We start from the raw sequence: 15714 nt of genomic DNA on the forward strand, positions 1-15714 counted from the left end.
TTGCTGTCACATAAAATATACAGTCCCTGTACATTTTATAGCACAGGCTAAGTATTCGCTTCTGTTGAAATATACTTTTTACGAGGCCATCACATAACATATTCATAATAGCCTAAAACAACAAAGTTCCCAACAATTCATTTTCAAAATATAACAGTTAATCGTATAATTTCTCATGCCTCTGAAACGTTTTGCAATTGAAATACCACACTCACTCTCGACAGAGATTCTCTTACACCACTGATAGCCTAGACCTACTCTACGTTCACTGTTAAGGAGTTTGTTATTACCTAACATCCCAACCATTTCTGAACGACAGGAAACTGATATTCACATATATTTGCTTTAAACACTGAAAAATGTGAACCAATCAATTATGTCACAGGCAAAATAAGGCACATGATCAAGGCTAGGCTACTCACCGAAACAGCACCGTTTTGATCTTGATGGAGTAGGTGACTGGTGTTCACTTACTACTTTATTCACTTTTGCAGTAATCTGCCATTATTTCTTCCTATTGCACGGTAACACAAAACGTTACTGACTCCCGAGAATTCCACACTTTATAATGTTTACTCTTCAATCACCAATAACCAATGGAAAATACGTTACGCGGCCGAACAACCATGTTACCGACAACGATTCTGCGGATCTGCGTTGCTATCATTGTAAGCTCACGACTTCAGCTTCGACAGTTACACAGGATTTGCTCGCACGTTTATCTTCCTGTATTATAACAGAAAGCGTTCCCGAAGTACCGAACACAGAAATAAATGAACGTTTCGACTTCAAACACCGCAAAAATAATACTATAAGCGACACGTTTTCGACAGACACTTGTGCTAATAGATACTTCTTGGCGGCAGAACAAAATCAAGAGCTCTCATTGGTTACTAATCGGTGACGTAAAAGTAGTCGACCAATAGTAAGGCAGTATTCTTGCCAGGCCACCACAGTTTCTCAAATCGTGGGTTTTCGAATTTTGACATAAGCCATGAACGTTTGGTTTGATTTGATGAATTTAGATGGTCAAGCCAAGCACTGGGAAGCTTTCGGCCATCCAGTGCTTAAGACAGTGATAACGGGGAGTGGTTGGACAACAAGATAAAGAAATCCAGAAAACAGGAGATAAAATACAATGATCTAAAGGCGGTGTCATCTGTACATCGTAGTTTTGTATGCCGCCACCAGGGATGCTCGTCTGCATATCCTTGTGCCGTCTTTAAATCCCCGCGACCCGCGGAAATTAAATGGATGCTTGGTGTGTCCTGCTATTGTTTTCGTTCATTACTTTCGTAATGTTACGTTGTGCACTTTTTAATGGAAGAGATGAGCAAGGGAATTCTTAAAGAAAAATGGAATAGCATTTCACAGGTGAGCAAGCATACTGAATTTTAGTTAACCATTATTTTGTTAGAATATGTTTTGTTAGCAGTTGACACGCTTTCTCAGTAAACATGTCTCATTTCCAGCACATTATTGTGATACATAAATGCAATGGCGATTTCAGTTTTGAAATCAGACCATCATTAATCTTATATACTCCACTTAATATCGTAAAATAGATCTTGCTCGTGTTAAAAATGCTATGTAGGAACTAGGCCTATAGGTTACTTACTGGTTGTGTCAACAAGTCTTGTCTTTTAATCATAAAACACGTTACATGAGAGTATTTCAGGGCGACCGATGATAACAATTTCTATTATTTAATTTAAAGTAAAAACGGTTGTATTTTTGTATGTGTAATAAATCCTGGTTTCATTTCTGTTTTCATCAAATGATACGTCTCGTAGACTGATATTAGCGAGAAAACGAAAATTTGGTAGCCTAGGATTCACCTGTGCCCTTAAACCACTCATCTATTAGGATGATGTATCATTTAAATCTCATTCTATGTACAACTTATTCTCGAATATATGACAATCATTTCTTTCTGGTAAAATTTACTGAATCACCATACTAAGGGAAGAATAGCCTTTAAGAATGCTAACAGCAAGGAAAAGAATCTTTGCTAAGTAAACGCTAGGCCTATGCTCATTAGTTCGGGTGGTTTTACTCTTTTGTTTTTTTCAGAACAATTTTCGTCCAGATATATGGTAGCCGTTATTTAAACATTCTCTTTAGATATCGTTCCAAAGCTAGCAATAAAATGCTCCCGGAAATACCAAAGTAGCTCAACATGCTAAACAATACGCAATTTACTCGGCAAATGTAATATCACTTTCACAGTGTTGATATTTCTTATTTGCTGTTAAAAATGCTTGGCTATAAGTAGGCTGACAAGATGTTGCTTATGTTAACATGTCTTGTTTTTATCCTGTAACAAAGAAGCGTGAGAGCAATAATTTTATATTGATGGATAAGAATAAATATATTTACATGATGTATGATAAAAAAGAATAAATATTATATATATACGGTGCGGCGTAAGTAACGCCCTTTGTTTAAGTGGAACAAAATTAAAGCCTTTTATTATCCTTATTTTTTATGAACATACAGGTTATAGATTAATATAATATATTAACAAAATTAATATAATGCTTATTCGGTTTAATAATGTTCAATAAATGATATTTCGGCTTTGCATGAATGTTAAATTAGCTGATAACAATCTTGGTTTTCAGCACCATTTTATTGTTTTGATAGTACAATTGAATTGCTTTTATCTCTGTTCCTTTGTTAATCTCATGTTGTATAAATTATCTGAAAAAAATGAATGCAAATTAATTAAAGAAAATAATAAAACCAAATAAAGCATTATATTAATTTTGTTAATATATTATAATCTATTAACCTGTGGCAATACATTCATGTTCAAAACATAAGAAGATAATCAAAAGTTTTAATTTTGTTCCACTTGAAACAAAGGGCGTTACTGTATGCTGCAGTATATATATATATATAGTACTGAATGTTCAACATAAATCAACATTTTAATTTAGTCGTTACAAGAAATATCTGTAATGATATATTTATATATATATATATATAATATATATATATATATATATATATATATATATATATATATATATATATATATATTGTTTGACATAAATCAACATTTCATTTTATAGTTATTTATTTATGCGTATTGTTTACTGATCACTCTGTAAGAGAATCATTTTTCCTGATGAAATTGTGTATTTTTGACTTTCCAGTATTTCAAGTTTATACAGGTTAAGATTGGTGATTCTTTTATGGGAAATTTTAATTCACACAAATCAACATTCAGTTATTTTCTGTTTTTTTGTTAAAAGAAAATTTATATTTATTTGTATGTATATAGAATACTGATTGCTTGATAAGGAATAGTAGTTTTCTAATCAAATTGTTTGAGGTTTTTTCCAATGTCTGAGATATAGACAGATCAGAAAGCAAAATTTTGACTTCAACCAATAGACCCCGTACTACGGTATTAATATTCCGAAATATAATGTACAGTAATGATTAATTTATCTGTAATAAAACATCATATTCTTAATTTTATAATTAAACGAGAGGGAAAAGAGTAATATGCTACTTTAGTGTTTCTTCATTACAATATAGTATTTTGTGTTGATGCACATGGTGTTTTTGATGCCAACAAAGGTCACGTGTTCAGCTGAGAGAGCGCCACTCCATGTTTTACTGATATAGAGGTGGAACTGGGAGAAAATCACACATTTGCTCTACGAAGTAAAGTTAGAGAGGCTGGACAGCCTGATTGAAAGAAGGAAGAGGGATATAGGTAAAATAAAGTGATAAAAACTGGGTGCAGCTAGAGGCCGAAGGGACGCTGCAAAGAAACTTTAGTAATGCCTACAGTGCACCACGTGAGGTGCACTGACGGCACTACCGCCTTACTAGGAAAGTCGTGATCTCGGTCTCACGGAGTTGAAAGGGTAGGCAGCTTCGCCATTATCAAACGACTTAAGTAAAGTCCAACACGCTTAAAGACATAACAGATATCGGACACCAAAGAATGTTCACGCAGTTTCAGGGGCCATTTCCCACTCTAAGAAGCTCCGTAGAGATTTTGTTTGTCCATTAATAGAGTTAAAAAAGATTTTTCTTATAACACCCTTCCAAGCTTGGTCATAAAATCGGTCTGTCAGTCAGCATTATTAAAGAGGCGTGGGGACTGAGCGTCGGGAATGGTCGTACTGATCCCAGCTTTCCATTACTCTGTGAAAACGCTAATGATCATTTGATGAACGTCTTTGGCAGTCACAGGAAACAGCAGGCGGCAATACCACTTCAATGGCGGATGCAGGAAAGAGTCCAATTATTCTTCCATTTCCTTTTGAAAACGTATCCGAATTTCTGCGCGAAAATGCAGCAGCCAAACAGTATATTTCATGGCAAACATGAAGCTGTTTCTTTTGGAAGGGCAAAGAATACTGTTGGCAAGAGATTTGTTTCATTGTCAGTTGAAATAATAAAACCATGACGATGAAGAAAGAGAGAAAAGTGTTTTAAAAATATGAAGGAAAAAGAATGCCTAACCAAATTCTTGTTGACCACAATTTATGAATAGCAATTATCATCACTGCAAACAGATGAAGATCTAATCACGCTTCTAAACAGACTTTTCATTTAAGGCCATAATAGACAATCGCTGACTATTCAGTCACAAAACCTGAGTCACAAACAGCTATACATTACAAAAGAAAAAAAAACAGTAAAAACTGCAGACTGGAAAGAATCAAAATGCCCTCGCTTCACGGAAAAAAAATCGAAAAACGTGAACCAAACATGAATCATCTGGGCATGTGTTAAAAGTCTATGATTAATGACAAGCTATTGGCGAGGCGGGTAGAAACATAGAATCGAATTGAAAAAAAACACACACACGTACACACAGAAATAATGAAATGGAAGACTATTGTAAAATAATGACAACCCGAGTTCCAAATCCTGTAATGAAGAGTGCCCTTGGTTGTGCAATTTTTAGAGATGAAATATTATCAGTGCGAGAATCAAGTTATAAAGCAATACTGGTAACATTCTCAGACCATGAAATGAAAATGCCTTTTATTTTGAAAGATTGTATATTTAAAAAAATGAACCAGAACATGAGCTCAAGAATTGCAATTTTGACAATATATGATGGGTAAAAGAAAATTAATGCTGTATTGAAAAGGATAATTTTACATACTACCAAAAGAAAAATAAAATCCAAGAACATCAAGTTGGGCTTATTCCTGAAAGAGTGATAACCTTCAGATAAGTGACTAAAAGATGATAAAAAAATTCTTGAAAAGTGTAGTGAGAACCTTTTGATACAAATGTCAAAGAAGACGTGACATTTACCAAAGAGGTACAAGTAACGTCGCTGCAGAAATGAAAAATGATTTATTCACATTCACGAAAGAGCAGAACGGAAATTGAACCCTTCCGTCATGCGAAATAGATTGCAAAAATATATTCGGCTGTCAGGACCATAGCAAAAGTCCAGAATGTTAAGCAATGGCAATAAAAAAAAAAGTTAAAGCATCTGCTAGGATAGAAACAGAAATAAAAATCGGCCAGTCGTCAAATAAATGATTTTCTTAATATTTTCTAAGATAAGCTAAATTCATTATAATCCATAAAACGTATTCAGACTGAAAAAAAAAACATGTTGCTGTGAAGTAACACTTCTTAAGAAGTGCATTGACACACGCTACACACACACTGCGCCACTCACTTCTGATCTTGCAAGCAATCTTCCTTTCCAACTCTCCCATCATGCTTGGTGTTTCTCTTTAACCCTTGCTCCCAAAACTTAGAAATATGCTATTTTTCTCCTATTTACCATTCTTTTCGCTTGTCTTTGTATCTATTTTTCCATGCACACACATTACAAACCTTATTTATATATATATATATATATATATATATATATATATATATATATATATATATATATATATATATATATATATCTGACTCACATGGGATGAACCCAGGTCTTTCAACTGAATGCCAAGGTGCTGCCAACTGAACCACGCGTGTCGCAAAAAATGATGGAACCTAAGCACCACGGTACCTGAGGCTTTTATCTGGGCAGGCTCACTGCCAAGACACCAGCGAGTTTTCCCCAACTTCCCGACCCAGCAGCAGTGACCCAACTAACAGCATTTCATTCGAATTATCCCTTGTGAGTGAATGTGATACAAGTAATCAATACACAATTACATGTGGAACAGAAATAAATTTCTGGCACACATCGGGATCGAACTCAGGTCTTTCAGTTGTTAGCGCCCTTGCCTTTCAACTGAAAGACTTAGGTTCGTTCCCGATGTGAGTCAGAAATTTATTTCTGTGCCACACGTGAATGTGTGTTGATTACTTCTATCACATTCACTCACAAGGGATAATTCAAATGAAATGCTTTGTCTGCTGGGTCGGGAAGTTGGGTAAAACTCGTCAGTATGCTGGGCAGTAAGTCTGCCCAGGTAAAAGCCATGGGTACGGTGGTACTTAGGTTCCAGCTTCTATTATAACTTATGTGGTTCAGTTGACAGCGCCCCTGCCCATCAATTGGAAGACCTGGGTTCGATCGGCATGTGAGTCACTTGGATTCCATCCCGATGTGAGTAAGAAATTTATTTCTGTTCCACACGTGATTGCATTTTGATTACATATATATATATATATATATATATATATATATATATATATATATATATATATATATATATATATATATATATATATATATATATATATATATATATATATATATATATATATACATTTATATACTATATATACGTATGTGTTTGCATGTATGAAAGTATGTGTGTTTGTACGTATATATACATTCACAGTTAAATATGTTTTACAATGCGTTATAACTTTCGAAAGTGCACGCGATGCTTATTGCTGCTTTCTAGTGCTAAAAATTATCACCTAAATTATTTTTTCTTTTTCAAGAAAATAATTTTCAATTTTCCAACTAATTATTGCATTGAAGGAGGCCATCAAGTTCTATTAGAAAGAAAACTGTCATGGAAAATTTCCTGCGGCGATTATTTTTGTAGAAAACAATTGAAAACCCCCGATTGGCATCAATTATGTCAATCAGCACATCATCCGGCAGCGTCCAGTCCAATCCATTTACGAGCAGAGGGGCAAAATTACGTCTATATGGATTGCCGTCCTGCTAAAAAAAAAAAAAAAAAAAAATCTAGGGAAAAAAAGGGATAAACAAACAATTTATTTTTAGCCAAAAGCTATTGTAATGGCTCTCATGCGGACGTTAATAGCTGCAAACATTTTTCTGTTTGCTATGAATGTGAAAATTTCATTTAACCTGCATGGTATATTTACACATTATTCCATCCAATGGCTAAAAGCTTTCCTGGCCCTTCATACAGTATCAATATGCCAGTGCTGGGCTACGCTTGTAATATGGCAAATGTTTGTCCCTATCTGTATGGTTGTTGTGCACTCGAGCAGATTTCCGTTGATTCTTCATGAAATTTTAGGAGACAAACTCCAGGGTTAAAAACAACCTTAACAATCCTTCGAGTATATCGACAGCTTCATAATTTAACCAAGCGTGGTTTGACCTCTTGAAAACAATCGTAAAGGTAACAACGAAGTTTGGAATTTAGTTATTTTTACAAATACACGACATGTAAATGGACTTTCTCCAATAAAATATACATATATTCTTCTCCTGTCTGATACTGGCGGTGATCAAGCTCTAACTAACTAGTGAAGACGGATTTTCCGAAATTTGGTTAATTAATTTATAGTCCATTAATTATGCATTAGCCTACCTGTCAGTAAATTACCATACCCCTTACGGGAACTATTTGCGTGTGTGTGTGTGTGTGTGTGTGTGTTTGAGAGAGAGAGAGAGGTGGGAATGGTTGCCAGGAGTGGTTATTTTAATCACAAAAAATAATTATAACATCGACTTATCAATCACTGAAATTTTCTTATTCTAACAAAAAGAGATGACAGGTAATCGAAGAAGACGATTCGATATCTTCAATCTAGTGTGAAATACAAAAAGAAAAGAAAAAAAAAAAAAATAATATATATATATATATATATATATATATATATATATATATATATATATATATATATATATATATATATATATATATATATATATATATATATATATATACAAGCACACACAGCATAGTACTGAATGAGGTGGAAAAATTAACATAATCTGGCTGTGTCAGCTTGCGCTGATGCAAAGTTCTGAACCAGAAACTGAGAAGGGGAGTCTTTTGAAAAGCTGGTGCCAGCTAAGTTCTGAAGGTCATTTGTTTCAGAAAGTACTTCACAGCCTTATAATAACTGAATGTAGCCCTCCAAGGTGGATGTAGAAGTGAGGGGCTCTCCAGAGTGGCGTGTTTATACCCTCCATCTCATTTTAAAGTCTTATTGCCGAATAATTTCTTCGACTGGAATATCAGGTTTAATCATATAGTTTTAAATCAAACAACACTATTGAACAGAATAAAATATAGAATTTATGACAAAGGCCAAGCGCTGGGAAGCAACACTGTTGCCGTGACCTTCGCCATTAAATTTTTGTGATGGAAGGCTTCATTAAAGGCTCCATTGAATAACATCCCAGCCCTGTTGTTTCTGTATCACTTTCCCATATAATAATATAAAAGGGAGAAACCTGAAATCTTTGCTGGTGATATTCAGTATCTCATTTTTAGTGATATTTTAGATACAGAGTGTATATAGTCTCCTGAAGTAATGTATTATGCGTGTTTTTTAAAGGATTACATGTTGTGGATCGTCACCGAAGATATTTTCGCCTGAGAATTCTTGATTCTAAACTCTTCACCTTTCATATTGGCGCTATTGTGCCTTCAGGCAATTAAGTTTTAGTTATGTTTGTGCATAGGATATTTAACAAGAGTAGCAGTTCTTCGTTGGACTGGTCGGTACCGTTCTCAGCTAGCACTCTGCAGGGCCCGCGTTCGAATCTCCGGCTGGCCAATGAAGAATAAGAGGAATTTATTTCTGGTGATAGAAATTCATGTCTCGCTATAAAGTGGTTCGGATTCCACAATAAGCTGTAGGTCCCGTTGCTAGGTAACTAATTGGTTCTTAGCCACGTAAAATGAGTCAAATCCTTCGGGCCAGCCTTAGGAGAGCTGTTAATCAGCTCTCCTAGGTTAAAAAAAGTGTAGTTAAGGATGATGTTGCAATACCTCTTGCTTTGAACATTTTATTTTAGCTCTTAACTCCCATTCATTGCTTTTAAGAATGTGACAATATTTCATTTTCAAAATACTGCAAAGTAGCAATGTATGAAAACAATAGTTGAAGTGAAGCAGCAACTGGTATACCAGGGAAGAAGGCGTTTACCACGTCGTGATTAATAAAAAACATTTTGTCTGTTTAGTACTTAGATCACCGAGTGATAAACTATGAAAGACAGATACCGTAAGCTCCCAGAAACATCTGCAAGTGTTGGCATGGCGCCAAGAACCCCATCTCAAAAAACTCGGTGCTTAAAAAATTGTAATAGATCTGAGGAATCCAATATGCCTGGCAGGGAAGCTCTGTGACTCTCTAGAATCCAAAAAAGCTAGTGAGTGGGAAGCCTTAGTATTGTGCAATGTTTTCTTATTCTTCTTTGCAGATTGCATCATACGTCGCTTTTCCTCATTTTTAGCGTCATGATTTGTTAAGTTCTGTTTTTCTGTTCTTCAGATTTTATTTTGATTGGTAATTTAGTCGCGTAAAGATTTTTCTTTCGCTCATTTACCTGAAAACGATAACTGTTATACAATGTAAGGTTTGTCCTTGGCTTTTCTTATACATTTAAAAGAAAATACAGTAAAGTTCGTTTATAAGGTACAGGCTTGTAACGAATTCAGGCTTATCACGAATGAAAGTGAAATCCCCGGTCCCACTTCAAATAAATGAACTTAAAATTGTAGGCATGTGACGAATTCTTTATTACGAAATCAGGTATGTAACGAACTATTTTGTATGTCCCTGTGACAGTTTTATTGGTAAAACATACCTGTTGTAACGAAGTGATAATTTTATTGTTAAACAAACATCAAACACTTGTTATCTCAGTAAACTGTTATTACTTTGTTCTTAATTTTGTCTTTGTCAGCTTTGAAAAATTTTTCCCGCAAGAAGGCCATGTTTTTTCGGTACAATAGTGCTTAAATCTTAAACTGTGCATGAAATGATCGTGAGAACTATTTTTTTAACCGGTTTGTGCTTGTTTGCTAATTTCAGTTGCTTATGACTTTTTGTTGTTTTTTATGTCATGCGCAATTGAAATATTTAAAATTAATATGCTGTGTTACTTTCTTATTATTCCAAGTGAAATCCGTGTCAACAGATTGTTTCTTCACACAAGTAAAAAATTATTACGTTCAATACACAACCACTAGAAGCTTAATAAAATTCACATGTACGAGTATTACACTCACCGCGGACACTGTGTACCTTGTGTATCAACATAATCTCATTTAAATGTTTTAAATAAAGAAAAAACTACAAACATTACTTTAATTTTGTTACAAACAAATTCTTAACCTAACAATGACTGTTATTGAAGTGTATTAGAAAACTTGATGCACTTAGGAGGATCGATACTTTATAGTCTGGATTTCATTCTGTATCAAAACATGGGAGGTAATCCAATAATTTCAAGTATCTCCTTTTATATCGAATGATGCCTATAACGAATTGCAGACGACAGTCCCCTGGAATTCGCCATAAACGAATTTTACTGTATACCCTATCTACTCTAAATTCGAATTCCAGAATTTAAGAAATGTTTTTTAGGATAATACTAAGACTTTTGACCAGCGAATCATGCAAATTTAGTTAGGAAAATTCCAGATCTAGTGATTACGATACGATATGGGAATTCAATAAGAATTTCATATTCAAACCCACATTCTAGTCTAGGTTGTTCCGAACCTTTCTTATGAATAAAATGAGAATGAGAAAGGAAGAGTTTTATTTGGATCGTTCTTGTAGCAATAATTTGATGATACTACCTGATTTGGAACCCACGTCTGAAATGCATAAGTAATTGATTCACTCTTGGTAGCTTAGACTATTTATAAACGTTACGAACGACAATGCATAGAATAACAACTAAACTTTCCACTTCCTTAACGTGCGCCAATAAGATTACCGGCTGCGTCTAGCTCTAGAAAAACAAAATTAGAGAAAAGCCGTTGTTGATTTATTAACTGGAGGACAATTTTTTTTTTTTTAGAATACTGACTATATGTAAGTTCAGGGGCTGTTAAAGTTTATTTTCTGTTTATTTATCTTTTTATGCGTTTGATGTGCAAACATTCAGAGGGATGTTTGGTACGGAAGTAAGAGGTCATAAAAACAACTTTTAGAGATTTACTTACGGCTCTCATACCGCTATAAAGAATTTTATCTCTGCCCCTGAACTCAACCAACGTTTTTTGTCCTCATTTTTTGGGTAAAATTTATGTTTTCTTCACAGATATAAACCTATGTAAGTATTTTCTAAGAATATTCTGTAAATAACTGCCCTTGAGATGTATCTAAGGGATAAATAGGTCTGCTTCACATAGTTTTCACTCCACTGTACTCATTCTTACGCAAGTAGATCAGCTCTCTTTCAGTCAACTAAAGAGCTGGATTATATGATTTACTTCATAAGAAGTATTTTAGCAAGTCCATATACCCTGCATTTTTATCTTTTAATACATTTATATGTGGAATACTTGTTAGCCACAGTGCCCTCTTAACTCCTCATTTACTTCACATTTTGGAAACACTTTTCACTACGAAGCCTGGAACCAAACTAAGAATGAAATGAAGTTTTCCATCTCCATAAGAGATCCATCAGTGGCATGATTGCTGTAGGCAGAAGGTGAGAAGAGTGTCAGAGCTCTCGGTAATTTAATTTTCTTGATGATGATGATGAGGTTACAACTCAGCGATGGACATGAAGAAATTGATAAACTGTCTGAATAAATTGCATTTGTTTATCCACCTACTGTAGTCATTGCTGGAACGAGATCGCTGGAGACGGACCCCAACCTTAGGCTGAGTAAAGCAGCTAGACAGTACTGGGTCCCCAACTCAAAATGAAAACATTGAATTTTTGTGGCCCACCTAAAACACCTTGCCAAGCCCTGCATTGTTGCAGGCCAGGCCTGCTGGACATAGCACGACGAAGCCTTCATTAAAGATTAATATAATCTTAGGGACGTCTATTGCTTCTAGAGACAAAAAATTATACCATTTTTGTATCCGTCTGAAAAAAGTTAGCTGAAGTGTGGCGCTATTAGGACTTCTGGTTGCAGGATTCTGAAACTTAGATAAAAGGGTTCGGGGCCTTCCATCTTTCCGGAGAATGTTGCGTCTTGCAGACAAGTGAGTTTGTGAAAATCGACAGACATACAAAGAGATATGTGTCACACAAGTAATATAAAAATGAGGACTAGGCATAATATGGGTAAATGTGAAAATAGAAATGTAGAAAAGGAAAGCTTAAAAAGCAGGTCAAGACATGGATGTTTGCCTCATTTTTATAAACGTACACACACGCACAAACGTTTAGTATATATTTGTTCTCCGACGAAGCGTTTTGAACTAGTTTTCATAAAACATAGTTTTTCAATGCTTTTCACAGAGTTCATCATATATATATATATATATATATATATATATATATATATATATATATATATATATATATATATATATATATATATATATATATATATATATATATATTTGATGAACTCTGAAAAGCATTGAAACAACTACGTTTTATGTAAAGCAGTTCAAACGCTTCGTCGGAGGACAAATAATAATAATAATAATAAATAATAATAATAATAATAATAATAATAATAATAATAATAATAATAATAATAATAATAATAATATCGGCAAAAACAACAACAATAATATGAAAGCCCTAAATAGGCTGCCGCAGCCAAGTGTGGTGAAAGGAAATAATTGGAATCAAAAAGAAATAATATTTCGGAATACATTTTTTACATATAATATCACAATGACGATGAGCACCCTATCTAACCTTGCATAAATATTAATGAACCTTTCATTTAAAAGTTTGAAATAGCAAAAAAAAAAGAAATCAATTAGCATTTCATTCGAATACTCCCTCCGAAAGGACAATTACATTCGTGTTCAGGGAAATATAAAATATTTGGTTAGCTATTCAATTACATATACGTTCGCTGAAAATTTGCGATAGAGAGAGGGAGAGAGAGAGAGAGAGGAGCGAGCAATGTGGTAACAGAATTTATTACGCGGAATAAATCCATTTATCTCAACATTTTTGTGCGATTTGTGAGTTTCTTTAATGTTAAGTAGAACTACATTGTTGTTTTCATGCAAATAGAACTTTATTCAAGGAGCATTTACAATGATCTAATTGTAAAAGGTAATAATTCTGCTTATATGTGTTTAAAAGTCTCTGTCCATCTATTTATCTAACTATCTCTCTTCTCTCTCTCTCTCTCTCTCTCTCTCTCTCTCTCTCTCTCTCTCTCTCTCTCTATATATATATATATATATATATATATATATATATATATATATATATATGTATATATATATATATATATATATATATATATATATATATATATATATATATATATATATATATATATATATATAGAGGGAGAGAGAAAGAGAGAGAGACAGAGGAAGGACAGGCAGTGTGACCACATTTACAAGATATATATATATATATATATATATATATATATATATATATATATATATATATATATATATATATATATATATATATATATATATATATATATATATATATATATATGTATGTATAGATAGATAGATAGATAGGTATATGTGTTTATACATATTTTATCTATACATATATATGTGTATATATAAATAAATATATATATATATATATATATATATATATACATATATATATATATATATATATATATATATATATATATATATATATATATATGTGTGTGTGTGTGCGTGTATTTTCAATATCCACAATAACCTCTGAATTTTTCGCCTTCCTCGCCCTTTATGCATACATTTATAACAATCTCATGTCCAATAGGCAATATAAGACGTTGCTTTTCATTCTCCGCTAGACATGTTCCATTCAAGACTCACTTAGCTACGAAGACAGACACAGGTCCCACGCATATGTAATCAGTTCGCATGCATTCTACCGGGCAAGTAGATCGACCAGCGTCATCTTAGCATAGGTTGGCGGTTATTGCTTTTAAGCTAAAATATAAATATAGACCCTACTGTATATATATATATATATATATATATATATATATATATATATATATATATATATATATATGCATATATATATATATATATATATATATATATATATATATATATATATATATATATATATATATATATATATATATATATATATATATATTTATATATATATATATATATTTATATATATATATAAATATATATATATAAATATGTATATATATATATATATATATATATTTATATATATATATATATATATATATATATATATATATATATATATATATAATAGCACCAAATATCGATTGACCCTTCGTGCATTGGTTCGAATCCTACTTCGATAAGCCTGAAGAGTGTAATGAAATGTCGGGAGAGAAATCTGTATTTTGTGATGGATAGGAGGAAAATGGATTCTAGGCCAACAGCTGTGATTAAATCAGATCATCCATAGATTAACTTTGGTTTTATGTTTGCTATCACAGATCAGCTGTGATACATATACAAACATGAAAAACAGATTTGCATAGCAAATATGCCAATATTGACTTTGGAAGACGTTTGTGTCTGTTCTTCATATTTCATTATACAGATGATAAAGGTTGCTCTAGAAAACATTTTCTGAAGGTTTCTTTAAAAAAAAAATTGTCTAACATTCGAAAACATGTAAGTATAGATTTCTGATAGTTAAACAGCCCCCCTACCCTCTAACTAGAGTTTTTATTGACAATCAGTTCGAGCCCTTTTTATTTGCTTCCTCTTCTGTAAAAACAATAATTACTGTGAATACCTTCCCTACTCCACTTCCCTTTATGGTCTCTGACCTCACTGCAGGAAGCAGTGATTTTCACAGGTAATGTCAAGGGTGTTTTGTTTTTCAATTACTCCAGTAAGATCTAATTGTTTTCCAGTCTTTATCCTACGCCCCCTGTACCAAAGTTTGGCAAAGAAAGAAAGCTCTGAAAAAGCAGACGTCCCTGAGTAATAGGCTAAAGTAGATGGTGCTAAAGAATGCATAAAAAAAAAACACACTCACACACTCACACAGAATGTCGGCTCGCGGGCACTCCGAAAATGAAGACGATTATTCAGTATTCATCAACTTTAGAAGCCAATGGATTCCCGAGGGAGTGATTTTAGTGGAAGATGTTTGTTAGCAAGGGGAAAAAATGGTAAATGAAAATATTCGGTCTCATTAATGTTAAACATCAGATTTACAATTAACCCTAAGTTCGTCAGCCGTGGTCCTTTAGTAATTCTTTTTTTTTTATGTCAGGACCTTATTTGCTTTCTTTCCTAACTCACTGAATATGGCCTCTTCTTCCAATCAAATGAACCAACCACCATCCCGCTTTGGATTATATGCTTTACATTACGACTCCTGAATAACAACTGTGCTCGCCTCTCTCCAACTAACAACTGTTAAAAATACACACACTTTATTTATGTTATATACTTGAG

The 15714-nt window shown here is 33.3% G+C and overlaps 1 long non-coding RNA gene across 1 annotated transcript in view; it reads left to right on the forward strand.

Annotated features, from left to right (window-relative positions):
• Positions 1–1039: 1039 nt before the first annotated feature.
• The window catches only part of LOC136845747 (uncharacterized), a 41441-nt gene continuing 26766 nt past the window's right edge, over positions 1040–15714 (forward strand). Inside the window, exon 1 of the long non-coding RNA XR_010855236.1 lies at positions 1040–1374. This is a non-coding gene — a long non-coding RNA (uncharacterized lncRNA). The remainder of the gene's footprint in view (positions 1375–15714) is intronic.

This window comes from Macrobrachium rosenbergii, chromosome 14, assembly GCF_040412425.1.
Source record: "Macrobrachium rosenbergii isolate ZJJX-2024 chromosome 14, ASM4041242v1, whole genome shotgun sequence".
NCBI lineage: Eukaryota > Metazoa > Arthropoda > Malacostraca > Decapoda > Palaemonidae > Macrobrachium > Macrobrachium rosenbergii.